Source organism: Arachis stenosperma, chromosome 9 (genome assembly GCF_014773155.1).
Source record: "Arachis stenosperma cultivar V10309 chromosome 9, arast.V10309.gnm1.PFL2, whole genome shotgun sequence".
Taxonomy (NCBI): domain Eukaryota; kingdom Viridiplantae; phylum Streptophyta; class Magnoliopsida; order Fabales; family Fabaceae; genus Arachis; species Arachis stenosperma.
The window spans coordinates 97,881,524-97,904,022 of record NC_080385.1 but is presented as its reverse complement, the minus strand read 5'-3'; the positions used below and the strand labels follow the sequence as shown (position 1 = coordinate 97,904,022).

Below are 22,499 nucleotides of genomic sequence, written 5' to 3'. Positions count from 1 at the left end.
CCTCAATCACAGTAGAAAACACAGGTAATATACAATGCAAGTGCAATATATACAAGAAAAACCCAACATGAAATGCAAGCAACTTAGTAGGTGAAACTAGGTGGGATAAAGTATCTACTGAAACACCACAAGAAAATCATTTAAACACAGCAGAAGTGTATAATTTTGGCAATTCATGAATGAAAAGAAAACCTTGCTTCTACAATGTACTTAGGCGCATTTGACATGCTTTCCATACCACCAGCCACAACAACATCATTTCTACCCAATTCTATGGTCTGTGCTGTAAGCATGGTAGTTGCAACAAAAAACACAGGACCGTGATTTCATCACATACCCGCTAATAAATCATATATTGGAGTATGAATAGCCTTCCAAACCCACTAAAAGATGTACCTTTCATCCCCGATGAACACAACTTGTTAATAGTCGTGCAGATTACAGAAGTAGATATGCCTGCCCCTAAGGCGGCTTGTCGGGCAGGAGCTTATCCTAAATTTGCACTAAGAACATTCCCAAAAAATACTTCTTGCACAAGTGATAGATCAACATCTGCTCTCTTGAGAGCAGTTGCATATATTTACATGACAGCATAAAACACAAGAAGATCAAGTATTTGACTCCATAAGGGTTTATCTATCTTATGTTAAGTTTACAAATTAAGAAAGTTTCCATTGAAAATATAAAAAATTTAAGTTTCCAATGCATTTGTTTTGCATGCATTAAACAAAAACATCTAAAACTTTCTACTAATGGTAAGGGTACATGTGCTAAACCCTTTCAATAATTAAGAAGAAAGAAACACCCCCCAAACCAAAAAAAAAAAAATTGGACAAAGCACATTGATCAGTACACTTAATAAGAATTGAGCCTAGTTGTGTTGATGATAGAGATGATAGGTTGCCAAGTAGATCCCCCATTGGAGTCCTTGCAACACCAACAATACAAACATCTGTAACAAAAAAAAGTACACACACATGCACCGAGGCTGAGTTAAAGCGGAGTTAAATTCACTGATTATCAACTATACTTCCCTTAAGGGGGATCCATCTTAAGTTTCTAAAAATTCAGCAAGCTAAGGAAGTAGAGAGAAGCGCCAACTCATGATCTCAAAACTGAAATTTGTAAATTAATGATTGGCGTTTCAAAATTTAACAAGAGAGAGATATACCTCGGGATTTTGGCGACATGGGGAGCTTCTGAAAATAGAAAAAAATAACCTTTTGACAACAAAAATGATATGTTATAGTTATGGATCACAAGAACCATCACATAGTTAAAATTACTGTTACAGTTACGGTTGCAGAGGAAACTCACAGTCAGAACAATAAGGAAACAGAATAGAAGAAGGTCGATGTTAGAACAGAGGCGCAAGACTTTGAGAAGCCAAGCAAAGTAGTTCTCTGCAACAAAGGCATAGATTAGCAATTTGGTCTTGGAAAAGATTGGACATAGAGATATTGAAGTGAAAGAATACCGATGAGTTGGGCAATATTCTGTCTCCCAGTACTTATAAAAAATTACACTTAACATTCACAGAAACCAAACTATAGCATTTACTATAGTTTACCCTTTCAGATATGATCCACACATATTAATAGGTCTTGGATTTTGTTCAAACTTTTCAATGCTATATATATTGTTAAGGGTTGTGAATAGATGCATTTACAGAATTCTCAAGACATACTTTGCAAGAACTACTTGTCAAACTCTTCCAACAATTAGCCAAAACATAAGCAGATTCATTTACCCTTCCAGAAACATCAACCTTCCCTCTTGCATAGTATCCTATGCTGTTTGGTGCAGCTTGAACTACTTCCAAAAGCGCCTGCTTTGCGGTCGCTTGAAAACTCAAATTCGTCCTAGTTTTGTTGCCACAAACAGCCTTGTCCCCTGGCCCTGCATACTCATCAAAGAAGCTATAATTTTCAGACCTTATGAAGCATCCATCAAGAAATATTTGGGACATTGTGGCTTAAAGCAAACATGTTAAGGAACTAGTTTGTTGCTTAACAACAAAATACTATCATTAACTATAACTTTACAAAAGCAATATCAGGACAGCAAAGAGAGATCAAATTAAACATGACCCGAAGTATTATTGTAATAGCAGTTATCATGCAAATTGAAATGAGTTTAAAATGAAGATGTAAATTAAAGGATACAATGAGAAATATCCATCAGGCCTCAAAAAAGTAACTCTCTGACCACCATTGAGTATAACTTTGACATTTGACACTTTTTCGGGAATTATATAGTGTTTTGTTCCTAAATCTGCAAACAAATTTATGCACACCATCAACAAGAAATGGATGCAAGGAATGTATGCTGACGAATGGATTTTTTTGCTAGTAAAGAATTTTATAAAAATAGTCGCGTTGTAAGTATAGCTTCTAAACCAACAGAAAATCCTTTTGTACAAACGTTTGGTTGTCACAAGTAACAAACCCAATAAAATTTATAAACCGAAGTATTCAAACCTCGGGTCGTCTTCTCAAGGAATTGCAGGGAGGTGTGTTTTATTATTGGTTATGGAAAATAGTGTTTTGGGTTTTGAAAAGGGTTTTGGGCAAGAGAAATGGGTTGCAGAAATTAATAAATTAATAACGAAGAAATCTCTTGGCAAGGTATGAAAACTGGAAGTTCTATCCTAGTTATCCTTATCAATGGTGATGAGAATTATACTTTTACTCCCACTAAGTCAACCTCTAACTATGAAGGTCAGTTAAGTGGAAAAATTAATTTAACACCTAGAGTCCTAGTCAACTCCTTAAGGAAAGACTAGAGTTATAGGAATCTAAATTAATCAGCAAGAATAATAATTATCAATCACGATGAGTTTGACAACTCAAGAGTCACCAATTAATCAATCAAAGCTAATAGTAAAAATCTAAATTATTTATATAAAGAAAGGGAAGCAATCATAAGTCTGAAATACCTTAATGTGTATTAATTAAGAAAATCATAACATGAATGGTCCATAAGCCAATTTGGCAACATATAAAATTAACAAATAAGAGAAGTCAAAATAAAGGAATATTGAACCTGATATGAAGATGAGATAATCCTAAGGTTAAAAGAAATTCTAAGTCCTAAATCCTAATCCTAAGAGAGAGGAGAGAACCTCTCTCTCTAAAAGCTACATCTAAAACTATCTATGAATGTCTGTTGTACGCTGTATCCAGTATCCCTTATGAATGGATAGATTCCTCCATTTATAACCCTTTAATCTGTGTTCTCTGGGCTTGGATCTGGGCCAAAAAGGGCCCAGAAGTCGCTGGGGCTGACTTCTGCAAATTCTGCAGATCGCGCACGTCATGCATCCGCGTGGGTCACTGATGAGCGGATAATTTATACGCTTTTTGGCATTGTTTTTAGGTAGTTTTTGGTAAGTTCAAGCTACTTTTAGGGATGTTTTCCTTAGTTTTTATGTTAAATTCATATTTCTGGACTTTACTATGAGTTTGTGTGTTTTTCTGTGATTTCAGGTAAATTCTGACTGAAATTGAGGGACTTGAGCAAAACTCTGAAGAAGGCTGACAAAAGGACTGCTGATGCTGTTGGATTCTGACCTCCCTGCACTCGAAATGGATTTTCCGGAGCTACAGAACTCCAATTGGCACGCTCTCAACGGCGTTGGAAAGTAGACATCCAGGGCTTTCCAGCAATATATAATAGTTCATACTTTATTCGAAGAATGACGACGTAACTTGGCGTTGAACGCCAAGTACATGCTGCTGTCTGGAGTTAAACGCCAGAAAAACGTCATGATCCGGAGTTGAACGCCCAAAACACGTCATAACTCGAAGTTCAACTCCAAGAGAAGCCTCAGCTCGTGGATAGATCAAGCTCAGCCCAAGCACACACCAAGTGGGCCCCGGAAGTGGATTTATGCATCAATTACTTACTCATGTAAACCCTAGTAGCTAGTCTAGTATATATAGGACATTCATCTATTGTATTAGACATCTTTTGACCACTTTAAGTCTTTATTCATTCGGTCACTTGATCATGGAGAGGGCTGGCCATTCGGCCATGCCTGAACCTCTTTCACTTATGTATTTTCAACGGTGGAGTTTCTGCACACCATAGATTAAGGGTGTGGAGCTCTGCTGTACCTCAAGTATTAATGAAGTTCTATTTTCTTTTATTCAAATTCTCTCTTATTCTTATTCCAAGATATTCATTCGTACCCAAGAACATGATGAATGTGATGAGTCAGATAACCCTCATTATCATTCTCACTTATGAACGCGCGTGATTGACAACCACTTCCGTTCTACATGCAACAGAGCTTGAATGTGTATCTCTTAGATTCCCCAACAGAATCTTCGTGGTATAAGCTAGATAGATGGCGGCATTTATGAGGATCCGGAAAGTCTCAACTTGTCTGTGGTATTCCGAGTAGGATCCTGGGAATCCGGAAAGTCTAACCTTGTCTGTGGTATTCCGAGTAGGATTCCGGTAATGAATGACTGTGACGTACTTCAAACTTGCAAGTGTTGGGCGTTAGTGACAGACGCAAAAGAATCAAGGGATTCTATTCCAGTATGAGTAAGAACCAACCAGTGATTAGCCGTACTGTGACAGAGTGCGTGAGCATTAGTTTTCACTGCGAGGATGGGATGTAGCCATCAACCATGGGTGATGCCTCCAGACGATTAGCCGTGCGAGTGACAGCCGCATAGGATCATTTTCCCGAGAGGATTGAAAGTAGCCACCGCTGATGGTGAACCCCTATACAAAGCTTGCCATGGAAAGGAGTAAGAAGGATTGAGTTGAAGCAGTAGGAGATCAGGCGTCCTTGGGCCATACAGCATCTCCATATACTTATCTGAAATTCCTACCAATGAATCTGCATAAGTATTCTATCCCTTTTATTATATATCATCTATTTTCTTATTATTAATTTTCGAAACCATAAATCAATATTTAATCTGCCTAACTGAGATTTACAAGGTGACCATAGCTTGCTTCATACCAACAATCTCTGTGGATTCGACCCTTACTCACGTAAGGATTATTACTTGGACGACCCAGTACACTTGCTGGTTAGTTGAACGGAGTTGTGAATTCAACAAGAGCCACAATTAGAACATTGATCACAAATGATACTAGCATGATCACAATTTCGTCCACCAGTCACGTGGTCGCGTCATTTGGAGTTTTGCTCTTTCATGCGGTCGCGTCAATCATGCGTCCGTGTCAGTTGTGTTTCGCACGTCACGCGTTTGCCTCATCCATGCGCTCGCGTCGATTCTCTTTTGCACGAACCACGCGTTCGCGTCGTCCATGCAGACGCGTCACTGCCAGTTCCTCCAGGGACTCCAATTTGTGCTTTCCTTCCATTTTTGTATGTTTCCTTTCCATTCTTTAAGTCATTCCTGCACTATAAAACCTGAAAGTACTCAACACACAAATCACGGCATCGAATGGTAATAAAGGATAATTCAATTTGGTAATTTTAAAGCATAAGAAACATGTTTTCTCACATGTCATATCATAAGGAAGGAATTGCAAAATCATGCAAATTCATATGAATAAGTAGGTGAAGAGTTGATAAAATCGTTCAATTTAAGCACAAGATTTATCATAAAATAGTGGTTTATCAACCTCCCCACACTTAAACAATAGCATGTCCTCATGCTAAATCCAAGAGAAAAAAGTAAAGGTAAAATGGTGGAATCATATGCAATGCAATCTACTCTAAATGCAACTACCTAAATGAGTCATGCAAATCTAGTTATTATTCACTTATATATAAAGCATACATGTAGTCAAATTAATTCATATCTTCAAGGAATCATGTATGTACAACTAGGGGCAAATCATATTAAAGCACAATTACAATTGAGTTGAGTTAAGATAGTTCACAACTTGCAAGACAATCAATAATTAAACATGGACATATGAGAATGAGCTATTGAACCCTCACTGGATTTTGTGTTTACTCTCTAGTCCCTCAGTGTTTATTTGGGTTAATCGCTCTATTCTTCTTTCCATCCTTACTTTCTAAAACTTTGCTTTTCATCTAACCAATCAACAAATACGGAATATAGACATACAAAAATCATGAGGTCTTTTCAAGGTTGTAATGGGGCCAGGGTAAAGGTAAGGGTATATGTATAAGGCTAAATGAGCTAATAAGTGAATCCTTGACTAGTCTAAGATCTCACCTAACATATACATATATAATTTCATAATTCTTCACCTAGCTACCCAAATCTTTCCACTTTTTGTGTTACATGCTCATGCATTTTATTTTTTACTTTTGTCCTATTTGCATTGATTCTTCTTATTTTGTGTTTGGGGAATTTTTGTATCCCCTTATTGAAAATAATTTTTTTTATATCAATGCACATGGTAATTTAATTATTTTGATTTCACATGAGCATGCTTCCCAAATTTTCAAATAACTTATTCTAATTTCCTACTTTTTCTACCATCCTTTGTTTCCATAAAATTTTCCACACTTACATTTTTACACACTATCTATCTTAAGCTAACCAAGGATTTAACTTAGGATTTTTATTTTGTTTTTCTGCTTAAGGCTAGTAATGTGGTTATAAAATGAAGGGGGACTAAAAAGCTCAAGGGGGCTGACAAGGATGGCATAAAAGGTAGGCTTTATTTGGGATAAGTGAGTTAATAATCAAATATGGCCTTAATCCTATCTTAGTATGTATCTATATTCTATATTGGAAATATAGATTAAAGCAAAGTAAAGAACACCAGAATAAAAAAGAAGGGCAAAACACACAGGAATGAAATTTATGGTTTGAATGCAACCATACAATTAAGCTCAAAACTCACGGGCTGTGTATTCTCAAGCTCATAAATCATATATCAGTTATGTATGTCATGCAAGTAGAAATTAAGAGTTTCCATTCAACTTAATGTAAATCTTTTAAGGTGCCCCTTAAAATCCTAGTGTTTCTCCTTGAAGAAATGTTGTTAACTAACTAACATGTAATGCTATATATACAAGGTGTGTGGATTGTTTTACTATACTATGGTTCCTAGCTTACTCGTTTTATTTTTCAATCAAATTAGCTATCATATGCTAAAAAAAGGGTAAACTATACTAATTAATCCACTTAATATATAACTAGTAAACTAAAGGGCAAATTAAGCTAAAATATCCAAGATATATACAGCCCAAAGTGCAGAATGCAAAAGTACAACAAAAATAAAAGAGAGAAAAATGTGCAAATAAAATATAAAAGATGGACAAAATAAGATAAGAGTCTGTAGTGGTTCACCAAAAGAAATAGATGTCAGAGATGGTGACCTCCCCACACTTAAATAATAGCATCGTCCTCGATGCTCACTCAAACTGGATGTGAGGAAGTGTCATCTCTGGAAGGATGGGCTACTGGTGTCTCGATGGTAGGCTGAGGGTCTGCAGTCTCTGTGAGGGTAGGAGGAGCAGCCTGCTGAAGCGGGGGCTCTGTCTGCAGAAGAATGTCTGGATCAACGATCTATAGCTGGTGGTGCTCCTCATGATGTGGTGCAGTATGCTCAGGTCCTCCCTGCTCAGCCTGGGTAGGTGCCTCCTCCTCATGATCGCTCACCTGCTCCTCAGATGTGTCAGAGGGCGTGTCGGGCTCAGAGGGGATGTCGCCACCAGATCAGATCATCAGCTTGAGGTGCTCATAGCGCCGCTTGTGGCGATGCTCAGACCTCTCATAACATCGCCTGTTGCGTCGTTCAGACCTCTCAAAGTGCTGCTGGTGACGGCGCTCCATCTGGTCTAAGCGGTCAAAGAGTCAGTGCACCAAAAGGTAGACGGGCTCAGAAGCAGGTGGGGGTGCAGTGGGTGGTGCTGGGCCAGTGGAAGCAGAAGGAGCAGTTGAAGAAGTAGCTGCCTCAGCAGAGTCAGTAAGAAATGGAGGTCGATAGCCGAAAGCCTGAAACTTCCGACTGTGAGGGATGATCTTTCCGTAGTCTGCGGCGGGTGGCTTTTCATCAGCAACCTCCCAGGGTACCTCAGCTCGGTGACCCAACTGAGTAATCAGGAATGGAAAGGGGAGGGTGCCTCTAACATGGACTTTGGTCATGTAATACCGGATGAAGCGGGGTAGATATAGGTCCTTACCCGTCATCACACACCAGATGAGGGTAATCATAGCAGCTGGCACCTCCGTCTCATGAGTGCTCGGCATCACATAGTTACTCAGAATCTGTTGCCATAGTTGAGCCTCATCATTCAGATAAATTAGCCTGATTCCCTTGGGTACCACTGTGCTCTTTCCTATGACCCATGGAACAGTAGGATCAAGGGTGATATCCCATTTCACTGCATCCCAATCAAACCTCATGAATCTTATATCCTCCTCAGCTTTCTGGTAACCATCTGGCTGATTTGATTTAGGTAGAAGCTGGAGGATGTCTTCAATTGCTTCCTCAGTGACCAGAACTTGTTTGCCTCTGAGCTGTACTGCATCCAAGGATGATAGAAAGTAGTTACAGTAGAATTCTCTGACCCAGGATGAGTTGATCTCAGTCAAATTTCTCTCCAGGAAGAGCCAGCCTCTTTATTTGATTTGATCTGAAGTGTACTACTTGAGTTCTTCTGGAATTTTGAGAGTTTGTTCCAGGTATAGGTTCCTGGATGTGGCAAAAATGGGGTACTTCAACTCACAGTATTTGTTTGCAAATTTAACTGAGTCAGCCGCAGGTACCAACTGATAAGCTTTTTTCTGCGGGGTAAAGTTCTTCTCCTGCCAGGAGTCATCATGTAAGATGCCAAGGATAAAAGCAGAGGATTCGCCTCTTTTCCTTTTGCCAGTGGTTACTTTGCCCTTTCCCCTGCCTTGAGAGTCAGACATCCTGAAAGACAGAATTACCAGGATATAATTGAGGAATAAAAGCAGAAAAATAAGTAGGCAAATAGGATAATAGCAATATAAGCATAGAGTGGCAAAAGAGCAAGAGAAGCGAGAATTGAGTGAAAGATGTGAGTATTCGGGATTGTGTATAAGGAAAAAGTCTGAAAATAAAAATGACAATCCAAAATACATGCTAAGTGGAATTCACGTTAAGAAGGAAAAACAATAATCATGCCTTAAGTTAGAAAGTTAAAGTAAATAAAGGAAAACAGAAAGGAGAAGTTTTGAAAGTTAAAATGGTTAGGATGTAAAAAGGAAGTTAGAAAGTTAAAGAGTGAGTTAGTGAAAAGAAGGTGAAAGGTAAGTGGCATGAGAATGGTTTCCTAGGTAACAATAAATTCACACATTTAAAGAATAATCCACTCATATTCAAGCAGGGATAACAGGGTATTGATGATGAATCAGATAGATACAGAAGTAGTAAAAATTAAAATCAAATCATCAATAAAGCAATTTGTTAACCAGGAAGCCGAAAGGAATAAGAAAGCAGGCCCGTGCGTTCAAGAATTGGTTTGGTTGAGTAGTGCAAAATTGAGAAATGCCAAAACCAATTCCTGAATGTAAAAAGGAAACAATTTGCAGAAAATTGGGCAGAATTCTGGCTAAAATTGGATGGTCCCGGAAAACAAATAGCAAGAAAATAAAACAGTTCATATGAATGGAAATAAGGCTGCACAAATTACATGAATATGAAAGAGTAGTGTAACAGCAGCATGCAACAGTTAGGAGCAGTATATGAACAGTATGAACATCACAGCCAGATGACAATTGCAGAACAGATAAACAGATAACAAGAACGGTGCAATTATCAGGCTTAAATCCACTAACCACATCCTAGCTACCTAACCACCTAAAATCCACTACAAACATGCATCTCTATCTAGCCTATTTGGAACAAAAATTGGAAAACGAACTGAAGAACCAAAAGGAAGAATCGCAGTAAGGCAGAACCTGGTGCATGTACGAACAAGGGATAGGGCAGTGGAAAGGTAGTGGAGATGTGGCGGCACTGGGGGAAGCACGGCGGTGCGGCGGTGGAGCAGGGGTGGTGGCAGGGGTGCAGGAGGGGTTAAATGGTGGAGGGTTGGGGGGTATGGTTGAGAAGAGGGGGTGAGGGTTGGGGTGGTGGCCGGCGGAGTTGGGCTGCAGCAGTCTAAGGCTGGCCGCGGTGTGGGTAGTGGCGGAGGAGAGAGAGGGAGGGGAAAAGAAGGAAGAGAGGAAAGAAGAGAGGGGGGTTGGTTGTCGCGGTGGGGTCTGGGTGGTGGTGGTGTGGTGGTAGCCTTGGTGGTTGGGGGTGGTTGTTGGTGGTGGCTGGGGGTGATTGAGTGGAGAGTGTTGAAGAGGGGTATGGAGAGGGGGGTTTGGGTTTGGGGACGCGATGGGTTAGGGTTCGCGTGAGTTGGGCTTAGTGATCGCAAATCCACGCGAACTCGTGGAGGACGCGATTACGTGAGTAGGGTGAAATAGGGTTGACACAGATGCGTGGTCGACGCAATCGCGTGGGTTGGGGAAAAGATAAGTGACGCGGACGCGTGAAACACGCGAACGCGTCGCTGGAATTTGTGCAAGACGCATGCTTCCAGCGTCATTTCAGCGCAACTCTCTGTCTCCTTTTAGGGGGTCATAATATCTACGCGATGCGATCACGACGCTCATGCTTTCGCGTGGGATGGGTGTTGTGTAGTGACGTGTTTGCGTCAGGGACGCGCACGCGTGGTTGGTTTATGCTAAACGCACATAAGCCGCACGATTCCAGCCCAAATTTATGGGCGTTGGATCTTTACGCCGATATCTAGATCATGCGTTCGCGTGAGTGACGCGGACGCGTGGGAGGCATTTTCCGCAGTTGACGCGATCGCGTAGGGCACGCGGTCGCGTGGAACAATTTGTGCCAAAGGCACGCCTCCAGCTATGCTTTCGCGCGAATTTTTGTTCACTTCCCTTTTCTTCCTAATGCACTTGTGACACGGACGCGTTAGTGACGCTGTCGTGTCGCATGCTTTCTCTCTTTTTTTTTATGCAGTATGCAGAATGCAAAATGCAATAAATGTTATGCAGAAATTCCAGGTTCAAACAAAATTAAAAAACAAAGTAAAATAGAAAGGGAACGATCATACCATGGTGGGTTGTCTCCCACCTAGCACTTTTAGTTAAAGTCCTTAAGTTGGACATTTGATGAGCTTCCTGCTATGGTGGCTTGTGCTTGAATTCGTCCAGAAATCTCCACCAGTGTTTGGAATGCCAACAGCCTCCGGGGTCCCAAACAAGGCATGTAAAGCCCTTGAGCAGTTTCAAACAGGTTTCCAGGCTCCCGGGGTGTTGAATGTCAGAACAGATTCCAGGATCCCAAATTTTACTTTTACACCCGTTTTTGTCTTGATCTGCATTTTTCCAGCTGGGTGATAAGTAATCTGAATTCTACTGCAGTGACCAAACAGCTTCCGAGATCCTTTCAATTGAGCTTGACACCAATCCTCGCACCTCAAATTGAAGTGTGAAACCTCATTGAGTCTTGCATACCAGCGCTGAGTGCGAGTCATTTCCCTTTTGCTTTTAAAGCCGCAAAGAGCTCTAAGCTGGCCATCTGTTTTAAGTAAACCATACTTAAGTGGAAAAGTAAAGATGAAAGATAAGGATTTTATGCACTTGAAGTTTGTGTTGGGCGGTAATGGCCTTGGTATAGGTGTTTCTAGTGGTTCTGCAAGCTCTACTCCTTGGTGGTCTTTTGTGAATTCCTCCACTTCTTTGCAAATTTCTTCCATTTCAACCATGTCTTGATCAAAGTCACTGATATCTTCTTCATCACTTGAGTCATAATTGGGAGGTTGAGAAAAGTCTACCTCTGCATCATCTTCGTATTCACTTGGAAAAGATTCTCCTATCTCGAAGAATTCACTTGCGGATGCAAGTTCATTACTAAGGTAGCGTTTGGTGGAGAGACAGAGACAGAAAGACTGAGACTGAGAGACAGAGACTAAGAGACAGGGATTGAAACAAATCTCAGTATTCTGTTTGGTGCAAAATGAGAGACAGGAATTGAAATAAGAATGAAACTCTAATTTAATTTGCACAAAGGGTAAAATTGGAATTAATTAATTGAAATGAAAGTATTTTAGGTATAAAATGTTATTAAAGTTTCAGTCTCCATCTCTAAAAATTTCAGTCCCCTGTGTCCCTACTTTTTGGAGGTACTGAAATACTGAAATTTTGGAGACAGAGACAGAAATTTTAGTACCAGTCTCTGAACTAACAAACACAATACTGAGTCTCAGTCTCTCAGTCTCTGTCTCAGTACCTGAAAACAAACGCTACCTAAGAGAACTTGACTTATGATCATCAGCATCAAGAAAACATGCGTCTTGGGTTATTCCGTCGAATTCCTCATAGGATGCCTGCTTTGGGGGTTGTGCACTATCCTCCTTAGCATCAATTGCAACGTCTTCAACGGAATTCTCCACAACTTTGGATTCTGGTGGAGGTTTGGCATCTCCTAAATCTTCAACCAACTCTTCTTTTTCTATAATGACAGCTTCCTCTACTTGTTCTAGTACGGGGTTATGCTTTATATTGTCCACAGGAGTTTCTAGTGTCTCCTTCATACTACTTCTTCATTAGATTCTCCATATGAAGCAATAGGGGTCTGTTGAGTGTCCGAACGTCTGGAAGATAATTGATTTATTGCCTGCTCCAGTTGATGAAGGGTTGCATGAAATTGGTCTACTGATTCTTCGAAGCGAACCTGTGATTCTTGGCTTGATGGATATGGATATGGTGCATAGGGGAGTGGTGGTTCTTGGGAGTCATTGGGTTGGCGTTGGGGTGGATAAGGATCATACGGTGGCGAATGGTGAAAAGAAGCTTGTGAGTGAGGTGGTTCGAATCTATGTTGAGAGGATGTGGCATAGGGTGGGGCTTGTTGGTAGATACAAGGGGGTCCACCATATCTATCGGCTTGGTATGCATTGTAAAATGGTCTTTGTCCGTGATATCTAGGAGGGTGTTGTTGCCTAAAGGGGTGATTAGATCCTCTTGGCTCCATCCGTCTTTGATTGCTATGACCATGATGCATAGTTCTGTTATAGCTTCCGTTCCTTTCAACAAGATTAGAACTAAACTCAAAGCGAGAGGGATGAGAATTTAGAGTAGCTATCAGAAATAAGAAGGGAAAACAAAAACAGATAAACAAGTAAAAGAAAAATATTTACAATAACTAGTAATAAGGCACACGTTTGCAATTCCCCGGCAACGGCGCCATTTTGACGAACGGATTTTTTTGCTAGTAAAGAATTTTATAAAAATAGTCGCATTGTAAGTATAGCTTCTAAACCAACAGAAAATCCTTTCGTACAAACGTTTGGTTGTCACAAGTAACAAACCCAATAAAATTTATAAACCGAAGTATTCAAACCTCGGGTCGTCTTCTCAAGGAATTGCAGGGAGGTGTGTTTTATTATTGGTTATGGAAAACAGTGTTTTAGGTTTTGAAAAGGGTTTTGAGCAAGAGAAATGGGTTGCAGAAATTAATAAATTAATAACGAAGAAATCTATTGGCAAGGTATGAAAACTGGAAGTCCTATCCTAGTTATCCTTATCAATGGTGATGAGAATTATACTTTTGCTCCCACTAAGTCAACCTCTAACTATGAAGGTCAGTTAAGTGGAAAAATTAATTTAACACCTAGAGTCCTAGTCAACTCTTTAAGGAAAGACTAGAGTTATAGGAATCTAAATTAATCAGCAAGAATAATAATTATAAATCACGATGAGTTTGACAACTCAAGAGTCACCAATTAATCAAACAAAGCCAATAGTAAAAATCTAAATTATTTATATAAAGAAAGGGAAGCAATCATAAGTCTGAAATACCTTAATGTGTATTAATTAAGAAAATCATAACATGAATGGTCCATAAACCAATTTGGCAACATATAAAATTAACAAATAAGAGTAGTCAAAATAAAGGAATATTGAACTTGATATGAAGATAAGATAATCCTAAGGTTAAAAGAAATTCTAAGTCCTAAATCCTAATCCTAAGAGAGAGGAGAGAACCTCTCTCTCTAAAAGCTACATCTGAAACTATCTATGAATGTCTATTGTATGCTGTATCCAGTATCCCCTATGAATGGATAGATTCCTCCATTTATAACCCTTTAATCTGTGTTCTCTGGGCTTGGATCTGGGCCAAAAGGGCCCAGAAGTCGCTGGGGCCGACTTCTACAAATTCTGCAGATCGCGCATGTCACGCGGTCGCGTCATTTGGAGTTTTGCTCTTTCACGTGGTCGCGTCAATCATGCGTCCGCGTCAGTTGTGTTTCGCACGTCACGCGTTCGCCTCATCCATGCGCTCGCATCGATTCTCTTTTGCGAGAACGACGCGTTCACGTCGTTCATTAGGATGCGTCACTGCCAGTTCCTCCAGGGACTCCAATTTGTGCTTTTCTTCCATTTTTGTATGTTTTCTTTCCATCCTTTAAGTCATTCCTGCCCAATAAAACCTGAAAGTACTCAACACACAAATCACGGCATCGAATGGTAATAAAGGATAATTAAATTTGGTAACTTTAAAGCATAAGAAACATGTTTTCTCACATGTCATATCATAAGGAAGGAATTGCAAAATCATGCAAATTCATATGAATAAGTAGGTGAAGAGTTGATAAAATCATTCAATTTAAGCACAAGATTTATCATAAAATAGTGGTTTATCAGATGCACACAAAGGAATGGATGCACACCACAATGAACTCTAGCAAAACCTTGCTGAATTCCACTCGATTAATATTATTAGATACACCTAAGTAAATGAAATGACACCAGAGATGCTAACAGGCTCTGACAACCAACTTTCTAAATATTTCAAATTACAATTGATACTATAAACCAACCGAAGCTTCAAATTAGATGAATTCTGAATGACTAAATCAAACTTGATTTTGGTGTGAACCCCAAAACAATATGAACTTGACCTGACATATGACCCAAGCACCATTACTAGTCCCATCAACAATTCAAAGTCAATCTCACATATTAAAGTGCTTTAGTGCATCTACATATTAAAGTTGAAAGCTTTAGTTCATCTAAAGTTTATTGAACAAAATATGAAAAATCTGCCAATTCAAATGCAATGGTTATTCGCATCAGTCACCATCCAACAATTAGATTTTGAATTAACTAAAAAGTAAGAAAATAAAAATCAGAGTGACAAAAAAGAAAAACAAAGCATACTGCTGGGAATCTTCACTCGATCATAAATGGTGTAACCTTCAGCGGACCTGAAAAAAACAAATTAGGATTAAAATTGATCCACATATAATTCTAAACTAGAGAGAACAAACGGAAAATTAGGGTTAAGGGATGAGAATTAGGGTTAAGAAAAATAGGGAAGGGACAGGGTTAGGGCTAGGGATAATGAAATCGGAACAGAATCAAGATGAAAGGGTTAGGGCTAGGGATGAGAAGGAGGAGGAGGCCTACCTGAACTAACAGCGACGAGAAGAGACGATGACAAACCTCCGGCGATGAGAGAAGAAGCAGCACAAGAGCGGCGGTGGAGGGAGCTCGTAAGACAAGAGCACGGCCGAGAGAGCTCATGTGACGACGAAAGGAGCAAACGCATTGAGAGCGGCGGTGGAAGGAGCTCGTGCGACGCGAGCCGCGACGGCGGCGGTGGCGGTGACAACGGAGGACGTCACATCTTCAATGGAGAGAGAGAGAGAGAAGGCATGGCAGTAATTCAAGGAGACGTGAAAACAAGTGAACTGAAGTATTCGGGAGTAAAGTGACCCATCTCCTTATTCTAATATATTTTTGATGGAAAATTTTAAATTACACATGGAATATCCATCTGTAATAATTTAATAAAATGTAGTATTTTTTTATTTAATTACAGATGGATTTCCGTCTGTAACTATTTTTCACAAAAAAATTTTACTGACAGAATTATCGACGAATTTTATTTTCCGTTTGTAATTTATGCTAATTCATTTTTTTTGTTTTCTGACAAAAAATCCCTCTGAAATTCCATCTGTATTTCCGTGGGATAAAATCCATCGGAAATATCCGTCTGTAATAACTAGTTTTTTATTAGTGAGGTAAGGTTGGCCGGAGAATATTTACATATATATACATATCCCAAAAACCCAAAATACATAATTGAAACCCTAACTCTCCTTAAATATCTAAGAGGAACAAAATAAACAAGCTGATTGTAGAGAAATTCAAGTACATATATATAAAGCTATACATCAAAATAAAACCCAGAGACTACTCCGCTTCAAAAGTCCAAATGCCTATCGAGGAGCCTCCCGACCTACATCTGAAAAACAACAAAACAATATGGGGTGAGAACCAGAGGTTCTCAGCATGGTAGAGGTGCCACGCATATAATATATAAGTTCTGGGAAAGCCAGAGGCAATCCTAGAACACCGACACTCAGATTATAAAGCTTAAGTACTAAACAGAAACCACAAAGGGGTACGTGTTCTAAGGAAGTCTAAACTCAGCTTAACTTAATCTTAACCTTACCCTGACCACCTTTCCTCTGTCCTTCCATCTCCAGTGAGTTTGCACAGACAGATAAACAAACAATTGCAAGCACAGGTAGGAGACAAGTAGTGCAAGTAACAAATATAGAAATTAACAAGGTATATACAGTTAGGCACTCCCAAATAATGCATAGCAAACAAACAAACATAATGCACAAAATGTATGCCTATCCTATGGTTGATGACGCTCATCTGTCGGTTATCAAGCCAACCCAATAAGTCCGAAACCCTTAGACTATCCCCCGTTGCGCATCTCCATGAGTCTATTTATAGCTTTTTCTCATTTCATACACAAATCATACATTCATATATAACTTTACTCAATGTGGGTTACCATTCCGGGGAATTTATACGTGCCCGTTCACCCTTACGATGTGGGGTCAACAGAGTATCAAATCTCAACCTGGAACACGTGGTGGCAAGCCACGGTACTTTATCTAGGAAAATTCGTATCTCAAATAAACATAATCATTTCACATTTATTTATTAAAATCTCATAATCATTCATTTTAGCTATAAAATCACTTTATACCTCATATATTTGCATCTTTATACAAGTGGGGCAAAACCACAACCCTTGCGTCTACCCGGGAAGCCTCTATACTAACCAACCTAGAGCAAGTGGGGTGAAACCATAACCCTTGCGTCTTCCCAGGAGGTACGTTCTCATATGCCCAGGAAAAATAAAGGAGGGGATCCTAACCTCCCATTATCTCGCTGGGTACGATTTTACAATATCGGGAAGAACAAAGAAGGGGATCCTCACCTTCCACCATCTTCTGGGGTCGCACTTTCAAGAAAGAGTGCTCAGATGCAACATTTATTCCTTTCATTAGCCAATTTCATAATCGATATAGTACACATTTTTACATATATATAAGCACCCTACCTTCTCGTACCTAAAACATCACTTTTAGCCTTTACTTCATTCCCAAGTTACCACCTATTCCTAGCTTCATCTTATTACTAGGCTTACTATTATATTTTATAACTAAAAGAATGAAAATAGAGGTTTAGAAGTTTGAAACTCCATTTAAAAAAACAAAATCCAGTTTTTGTAGAAAATAGAGGTCACGCGCACGCGTCGGCCATGCGTACGCATTGGCTTGTTTGCGTACGCATGCATGAGAAGCAGTAGCCACCACATGCAAATGAGGATACTGCGTACACAAAAGTCTCATGTTACGCATATGCGTGGGCCACGCGTACGCGTGGACGTACATTTTACCAAAAATTTTACTAAGTCTGAATCCTGCAGACTTACCATTTTAAACCCAAAATTTCAGACGCGCATAACTTTTTCGTCTTAAAACATTTTTCATCCGTTCTTTGAACGAGATAAACTTTGCGAACCCAATTCTCATTTAAAACAAATTCAAAACAATTTGAGGGTTTGGAAGCCAAGTTATGGCTCGCCGAAGTTTGTCCAAAAACTAATTTTTTTACAAAACTTCAAAAACCTCATTTTCCATACAAACCAAACCTAATTTTTAACTTTCTTACACATGTTCAACACTACAATATACCAATTTAATTACCACAACCTTCCTTTCCTTTAAAACTTACTTTACCATTTCTACAACCATCAACATAACATACCTTCATCAATACCACATCATACCTTTTATCAATTTCAACAAAATCATGCATCAACAAGGTTCTGATTCATCTAATCAACATATATACATACACTCATCATCATCAAAACCACATTTACCATTTATTTAGCAAAGGTCACTAAGCATTAAACATATTCATACGTTCTAACCTATCCTATAGTCATCTAGTGTAAGTTTTCACACGACATTATATATTAAATATGCGAAACCTAAACCATACCTTGCCTGATTTCCACGTATAACCCGAGACAACCCCACAATACAAGCTCACAAGTTCCACTTCCAAAAATCCAGCAACCAAAGTTGTTCCAAAAGCTCCAATTCACCAATTCAAACTTCAATCTAACATAATTTCAATCTAATTTACACAATTCACTAAATTAGCACTAGCTACACAAACTTGGATAACCCAGAAGAGTTTAGAGTTTCCTTACCTTACCCATTGATGGTTGGAGTATAATCCAATAATTATCTAATGTTAGATTGTACCTAAACTACCAAAATCATCAAAATCACTCAAAACTCAAACCATTTTCGCACATAAAGGAGATACAGAACACTGGGCACGAATTTGAGAAAGACGTACCTTTTTGTATGAATAGAATTGAAAAGGACTATGAGACGAATGCGTGGCTAAATGACTCATCAATCGGAGCTCCGAATCGAAAGTTATCTTAGTTTGAAGTTTAACCTAGGTTTATGTTCTTTCTTTTCTCCTCACCGTGTCTCCCTTCTTTCTCAATGAACTCAGATGGTTTGTGGCTGAAAGGGGGTGAAAAGGTTATATGGGCAGAGCTGAATTGGACCTTGGGCCCATTTTGGATCCAATTTGGCCCGTTCGGCCCAATTTTGGGCCAAATTCTTTGAAATTAGTGTCAAAATTCTCGTTTTTAATGAGCTCTATCCTATTTGAATATAAAATTCACATTTTTATTTTTTATTAAAATTTAATTTATTGAATAATTATTCACTAATTTAATGGGGTTTACAACAAGAATAAGATTTACAAAGATTTCAACGATTGACTTTGATGCATCAAACAAGTCCAAAATTAGATCAAAGAATACATGAGTCGAAAAGATGAGCTTTAACAACACAAGGCAGATATCAAAGAAATTTCAGTAGACATATGCAGTTTATATATATTGATATAAACAGACTAGATTTCTTATACAAGTAACTTACAAATTATTATAAGCATATATGTCATTACAACTCCTATCCCTCTTACAAAGATATAATAACAAGGGCAAGGGAAAACTATAACACACACAATAATATACAACACAATCAGATGCGAAGAAAGAACTTCTTAAACTCTTCATCTGTCTTGAAAAAGAAATCTATAAGGGTTGAGAACATCGTCCTCGCTAGTTCTCAGTAGAGGCTTTTTAAGAATTATCATAAGAGGATACGTGTAAGAAAAGAATTAATTTCAATTGCAGTGATTATCACTCGTCTTATGAATCTATTCAAAACATTAATAATTAATTATCCAAAAATTCAAAGTTCACTTCTTTAGTTAAAAGAATTTCAAAACTCAATTAATATCTCGTAACATAATTAATTTTAGCCTTTGGCCCAACATATAATCAAATCAACTCGGTCTCCAGTCCAAATCAAATCAAAATACAGTCTCCAGCCCAACTTAAATCAAATCACCATAAAAAATGCAGTCTTAAAACAGAATCAATTACTGATATCAAATAGTACTAGGCAAATACACTCAGAGGACAGTTACAGCGAGTACCACATCAGGAACAAACCTTAACGTAACCACTACCAGTATAAGGGATCTCTTAGTTGTTCAAGGACGGTCAAAACAATACAAGGAATGCACAAATAGAAAGGACAATTAAGGCAATTAGTTCAATTAGTATATAGGTAAATTATGCAAATTGGCAAGCCAAATATAAGAAGCAAACCCAAATAATACATACAAATACAAATGATGTGATAAACCACTATTTTATGGTTTATATTGTGTTTAATTGTGTGTTTTATCATGATCCTTACCCACTTATTCATTAAATTAGCATGCATTTAGATTTCCTTCCTGAATTTATTACATGGTTGAAAACTGCTTCTTAGAGACTTTAATTATGTATTTTTAACTCTCTTTTATTCCATTCGATGCCGTGATCTGTGTGTTGAGTGTTTCAGGCTTTACAGGGCATGAATGAATGGGAGATTGGAAAAGAAGCTGGCAAAAATGAAAGGAACACAAGAATTTAAGGAGATAACCAGCGAGAAGTGACGCGGTCGGGTGAGCGAAGGGGAGCAAATCACAGTGACGCGGCCGCATGGCTCACGCGGCCGCGCGGATTGGAAAAGCTCAAGCGACGCGGTAGCGTGGACGACGCGGACGCGTGGCATGGAAAAGCGCGAGTGATGCGTCCGCATGGGTGACGCGATCGCGTGACATGTGCGATCTGCATAATCTGCAGAATTCGCTGGGGGCGATTTTGGACCTGATTTCGACCCAGTTTTCGGCCCGGAACAGCAGACTAGAGCCAGAGAACATGCAGAAATAGAATACAACATTCATTCTACACAGTTTTCAGTTTTAGATCTAGTTTTCACTCCTCCTTTAGGTTTTTCTCTTTAGGTTTTAGAATTTAATTTTCAATTGGTCTTAGCATTGGAACATTGAGAAGAGTTATTTCCTCATCAAGACTTCGTCATTCTAGTTCGTTCTCTTAACTTGGTTTATTTCTTCCATGTTCTTTGCTTTGTTCAATTTTGTCATTTGAATACTTTTATGATTATTTAATACAAGAATTATTTTTTTCATTTTAATCCATTTTACCTTCCAATAATCATGTCTTCTTTTTATTCCCTTTCATATGTTATGGATTTATTATTTACAATGAGCGAGTAGTTCCCCTCACTTGATGGGGAGTTGATTGAAAGGAACTCTTGAGTTGGAAGGATTGAAAGAGAATTTGTAATTGGGTTAACTGTTGGATTGCTATCTTGTCACTAACACCAATCCCTTTGAACTAAGTGGGTTGCAACTCGTGAACAGATCTATCATTCCAACTTGTTTGAATTTCCTTTACCTAGTAAAGGATAACTAAACAGAACAACCATTAATTATAAATTAATCCTAAAATCACTCCATCAATAATAGAGATTCCAACTAATCAACTCCCAGTCAAGGCTTTTATTTATATTATTCAAATTTCCTTAATTTAATTTTCCATCTACTTAACTCAACTTTTTGGAAACATCTAATTAATAAAATAGCACACTTTCCTGCAACTCGTTGGGAGACGACCTTGGACTCAAACTCCCAGTAATTTTTAATTTAAATTCTCTGTGACATATTTCTAAATTGATAGGCAGATTTTTGGTGAGTTAAGAACTATACTGGCAACGTAATTAATTTAATAATTTTTAATTCACCACTTTCTGTGCTCCATCAATTTTTGGCGCCGTTGTCGGGGAGTTGCAATAGAGTGCTAAAGTTATTAATTAGAATTTATTTATTTGCATTTTATTTTATTGTTTTTACTATGAGCTGCGTATTTCTTTCGTCAAATGACGCGTTCACTACCTGACCCCAACTTGCCAATATTCGATCTTGAAATTGAAAGGACTATTTCACGAATAAGGCGAGCTAAGCGTCGGTTAGTCCTCTCTGAGGACGAATTTGAACCGTCAGTTGAGGAAGAAACCAGCCCCCGTTCTACTAATTCGGTTGTTTTATGTGTAGAAGACATGCCAGCTAGGAGAGTTACCATCCAAGAGGAAGGAGCTCCTGATTTTACGATGCAACCATTTCAAGCGTATCATCCAGCGGTAGCTACAGATTTTGAAATAAAGACCGCACTGCTAAATTTGATGCCTAAGTTTCATGGCTTACCTGCTCAAGAGCCATCAAGCACTTGAGAGATTTCCAGGCAGCCTGTTCTACTGTCAGGCGTGATGGTACTGATGAAACTTCAATTTTGCTGAAAGCTTTCCCGTTTTCTCTTGAGGGAAAAGCAAGAGAGTGGTACTACACTCAACCTCTAGCAAATGTATCCAACTGGGATACACTCAGAAAGGAGTTTTTGGAGAAATTCTTTCCATCTGAAGTTACTGATAAACTGAGGAAGGATATCTCCAGCATTGCTCAGGATGACAATGAGTCTCTCTTTGAATACTAGGAGCGCTTCAATAATCTTCTAGAAGCATGCCCCCACCACAGAATTGATAAGATGGTGTTACTCAACTATATCACACAGGGTATGAGGCCCCAAGATAAGACCACATTGGAAAGTGCTAGCAATGGGTCTATGAAGAAGTACAAGACCACTGATGAGGCATGGCAATTGATCAGTGATTTAGCTGAATCTACTAGGAATCACAGGTAAAGACAAGGCCGTTCAAAAGCCGTTGCAGAAGTATCCTCTAATAGAGAGACTGCGGCTCTAGCTCAGAGTATATGTGAGAT

At 38.8% G+C, this 22,499-nt stretch overlaps 1 non-coding gene across 1 annotated transcript; it reads right to left on the bottom strand.

Moving 5' to 3' along the window:
- Positions 1–22,149: 22,149 nt before the first annotated feature.
- Positions 22,150–22,256, bottom strand: LOC130953658 (small nucleolar RNA R71). The gene has a single exon (XR_009075820.1). It is a non-coding gene; the product is annotated as a small nucleolar RNA R71 (small nucleolar RNA).
- Positions 22,257–22,499: the final 243 nt, after the last annotated feature.